The sequence below is a fragment of the Ascidia mentula genome (assembly GCF_947561715.1).
Source record: "Ascidia mentula chromosome 2 unlocalized genomic scaffold, kaAscMent1.1 SUPER_2_unloc_2, whole genome shotgun sequence".
Classification (NCBI taxonomy): Eukaryota; Metazoa; Chordata; class Ascidiacea; order Phlebobranchia; family Ascidiidae; genus Ascidia; species Ascidia mentula.
The window spans coordinates 120,001-125,000 of NW_028113665.1; positions in this window are offsets into that span (position 1 = coordinate 120,001).

Below are 5,000 nucleotides of genomic sequence, written 5' to 3' on the forward strand. Positions count from 1 at the left end.
TGCCACTATCAGAGCTAGTGGCAAGGCAGTCTATGCCAATGCGCACTGTGATGATGAGATCCGGGTGTTTCTGTCCAAAGTTCACCCGCGTATTAAAATGTCGGCAATCTTAAACTTTATGTCGAAGTACGCCCCGGTCAAGAAAGGGTGGAAAGTCTATGACGACGAAAGCGTCTATTGTGGCAAGCGCGTTATTATCATGAAGAGCTCAATTTTGGCCCAAAACCATATTCCCGAGCGCCTGCGTCTGGGCAAGAAAATGATCGAGGTTACCTACGAAGGTCAGCCCAAGAAGTGTGATTTTTGTCACGAAATGGGCCATGTTAAACGCGAGTGCCCAAGTTTCGCAAAACATGCAGAAGAGCGAAAAGCGGCTGCAACCGCAACGAAAGACGCAGGCGCGAAAAACAAGCAAGTTGAAGATAAGAGCGAGTCGGCGTTGGCGGGCGCAGGTGCGCTCGTCGCAACGCTCGACGAGAAGGCGCCAGAGGCGGCTGATAAGGCCGTCCCGACGCAAGTTGAGAAGGCTCCAGAAACGGTAGATAAAACCGTTACAACTCCAGGTGTGACATCCGACGTCACACCTGTGAACAAGCAAGGCGTGGCAGCTGTTGCCACTGAAGATGTGCCGCCAACCGTGACAGCTGACGTCACGGGAAGCGGCGCGAAGTCTACAGAGGCGCTCACACCCTCTAGCGCCGCAACGCGTAATTTGGGATTTAACAAGAAGACACCAGAGGCGGTACACCACAGTATGCAGCAGCCCGAATTGGCTGACACCGCTACAACACCCAACAACAACAAGTCTTCAGAGGCGCAAGCACCCTCTAGCGCCCCAACGACCAATGTCGGCGACACCAACAAGACACCAGAGGCGGTACGTCGCAGTATCCTGCAGCCCGTGTTGGCTGAAACCGCTACAACACAAATGGTTTCCACTGACGCTCCCGTCCCAGTGACGCAACCAATGGCGTCATCAACCCCCAAACCAATGAGGCGGGACGACGAAGGTTTCAACACAGTGAGATCCCGCAAACGCAAGAACAGTGCAACACCTTCGCCCAAGAAGAAGACGTCATGCTGCCACACAGCATACGCAGGCGAGCACATTAAATGTTTATGCGACACAGCACATTTAAAATGTCGCTGTGGAAATTGGGCTGCGCAAGAAGCCTACCTTAGCCCGTCTCGTTGTACCAATAAACGGTGCCAACGCCTGCTTATTAGCTGCACTTGCGGTGTATGTTATAACCTTTTGCCCGGGGAGAAGGTTGTGTGCAGTTGCAAAGCCACAATTCCCGACGATTTTAATGCAACGTTTTTGTAAAACCACCGTTATCACCCACCACCTACTTGTTTATTTTTTATGTATACAATGGCGTCGTATTTGCGAATATGTACTCTTAATGTTAACGGCCTAGGCCAGGCACCCAAGAGGAGGGCCCTGTTTCAATACCTTTCCTCTTTGAACTTTGACCTTTACTGCTTACAAGAAACTCACTCTACTCCCCAAACCGAATCCCTCTGGAAGTCTGAATGGACTTCCGGCCCCGTCCTCTTAAACTCGGCACCTCTGAAGGGCTATGCCCGAGGAGGTGTCGCAGTTCTTCTAAACTCCTCCACACTTCAAATTCTCAATTCCGTTTCTGATTCTGCCGGTAGCATTATTGCTGCCGACATCTCAACCCTCACCCACACCTTTCACCTGGTAAATATTTACGCCCCCTCCGGCAAGAAAAACCATAGCAATAACAATAACTTTTTCGATTCCCTTTACCCGTACTTATCCTCCACCCACCCTTTAATTCTTGCCGGTGATTTTAATTGTGTCCTAAACCCAGCCCTTGATAAATACCCTCCCCTCCAAACACGTAGACCTAGCCCCCCTTTAGTTAAATTATTATCCACCTTTGACCTTAAAGATTCATTCCGCACTCTCCATCCCTCCCTTTGCCAATATTCTCGACGCGCCCCCGGCACCCAATCCCGCATAGACCGAATTTACACTGCCCCCCCATTGATCCCTAAACAACATCTTTTCACTCCATGCCCCTTCTCTGACCACGACCTCGTCACTCTAACCCTTAACCTCATTTCTTCTCCCCCCAGGGGCAAAGGCTCCTGGAAGAACAATACCTCCACCTTCACTGACCCTCTCTTTCAACAAGACTTTTCCCTACATTATCCCCTCTGGCAAACTCTGGCTCCTCTTCACCCCAACCCCATGGAATACTGGCTCACCCTCAAGTACAAATTTAAAACACTCCTACAATCTCACTCCAAACGCCTTTCCCAACAATACCGCACCGAATCCCAACACCTCCAGCAACAATTTGAAAACGCCAGAAAAATAGTCAATGATAATCCCACCCCACAAAACCTAGCTCATTTCCAGTCCCTTAAGAAGTCCCTTAACAACATTTACCTCTCCAAATCCCGCTCTTCCCTCATCAAATCACTTTCCTCCGACCCACATTACAAAAACATAGCCGACAAATCCCTGTACACTCAGCTCCTCCCTACCCGCAAACACCCCCCAATTCTCGAATTACAAGACCCCCATGGACTCCCCCTCTCAACCCCTAAGGAACTTCTATCCCACACTAGAAAATTCTTCTCTGCCCTTTATTCCGACCAACAATTACCTCCTCCGCAACCTAATAACGAATTCCTTAAACACCCCTCAAAAACCATCCCCGACCAACTCCGCGACACTCTCTCAAACCCTATAACCCAACACGAAATTAAAAGCACACTCTCCCTTATTCCCTCCGGCAGAACCCCCGGTCCCGATGGTCTCAGCATCGAGTTTTACTCGCTCTGCTGGGACTTCATCGGGGCCGACCTGACCCAAGCCCTCAACTATGCCTACCTTAACGCATATACCCCAATGGAATTTAATCTCGGACACCTTACCCTCATTCATAAAAAGAACGACCCGACTCTCTTAAACAACTACCGACCCATTTCTCTCCTTAATACCGACCTCAAAATCTTACATAAAATCCTCAACCTCCGCATCAAACCCTTCATCTCCTCAATTCTCTCTCCCAACCAATTCTCCACACCCGGCAACTCAACAGCTGACGCCACTTCCCTTCTTCGCGACCTTTATCACCACGCCTCTCTAATCAATTCGGACTCTTTCTTCATTTCACTCGATTTCCAAAAAGCTTTTGATTCTATTTCTTTCCCATGGCTTCTTCTCCAACTAAAACTTAGACACTTTCCCCCTCTCTTTACTGATTATCTCTGTGCCCTTCATTCTTCTGCTAATACCCGGGCCTACGTCAATGGTTTCGCCACGATGGAGTTTCCGATCAGGAGAGGAGTCAGACAAGGTGACCCCCTTAGTTTGACCCTCTTCCTGATCGCCTTAGACCCACTTCTCGTTGCCATCCAAAACACCCCCGCTATCATGTCTACCCCTGTGCCATGCCGAAATACACCCAAGGCAATTGCTTACGCCGATGACGTCACCCTAGTGGTGGCGCATCGGCAATCCCTCATCCAATCCCTGGCATTAATTGATAAATTTAGTAAATTATCTGGTCTTAAACTAAACCCCACCAAAACCGAAGCAATTGCCATCCTCCAACCTCCTACCGACGAACCCCTTTTGAATCATATTAATTGGAACCTTAACTCAATAAATCCTTTAAAAACACCCATCGGCGCACCCTCAGCTATAACAACGGCATGGCACACAAAAATTTCCTCTTTACAAACCCGCGCCAACTCTATAAGCAACCCCTTTCTAACTTTCGATTCGAAATGCATCCTTTCCAAAACAATGCTCCTCCCCAAAATCTCTTATATGGCCAACACCTACCCCCTACCATCCCGGCAACGCGAGTGGGTCGACGGCATCGTGGTGAACTTTGTCGTAGGCCCAAACAACCCTACCTTGCCCATCAACACTCTGGCAGCCCGCCGTGACCTCGGAGGTTACGGCGCGGCCAACATCCCCCTCTATTCCGACCTTCTTTTGCTTTCTTCCTTCAAAAAATATTATAAACATCGTATCCTTGACACCCCAACTACACCGCAACTTTCCTTTTTCGAATATAACCTTGGACTCCAAATTTCTCAACTTTTCGACCTCCGGACACGAAATTTTCTACCTCACGCAGCAACACCCTCCCCTCACTATCAATACCTATACACTTTAATAACCTCCATAAACCCCACAGAACAGGAACTTCTTTGCCCTAAATTAAAACCCCTCTACACCAGATTGACAAATACCTCCCCAAAACCCCATAACCTGACAGACTGGACCCAAATTCATAACCCTATTTTCCCCAATTATCTTAAAACATTCAATTACCGCCTCACCTACAAAATTCTCCCCCTCAAATGCCAACAAACCTTTCTTCCACTCGACAAAAATCCTCACTGTTACCTCTGCACTTACCCATCCGAAACTTTTTCACACCTTTTCCACAACTGCCCCAAAATTCAACCCCTTCTAAACCTCGTTAAAAAAACCCTTAACTCCTTGCTAAATACCACCATTCCCTACTTCGACACCCCTTTACACCTTAATTTCCCAAAACTCCCCCAACACGATACCTCTTACGCGTCGACTCTAACAGCCCTTTTAAACTCCTCCTTAACCCACATCATTTGGAAAACCCGTAATCGCATTAAACACGACCCCCGCCCTTTGAATAACATCCCCACACACCTCATCCGATCCTTTAAAACATCTATATCTCTAAGACTCACTTTACAGCGTTACAGGGAAAACCCCTCTCTCGAAGGCGTCCTGGCCGACGTAAAAAATTTCATCACCCAAAACTGGTAACCTTCTCTCCACCCCCCCGATGTATTGTTACAAGTATTATTTTTTTTGTGTATATTTTTGCGCGTGCCTCCTTTATTTTTGTATTCTTATGCACTCCATTAGCGTCATTGTTAACGTAACTGTCCCTTTCCCGCACTTTTCCTCTCTCTCCTCCAAACTTTTCTGTTTCTATTATTGTGTAATATATGTC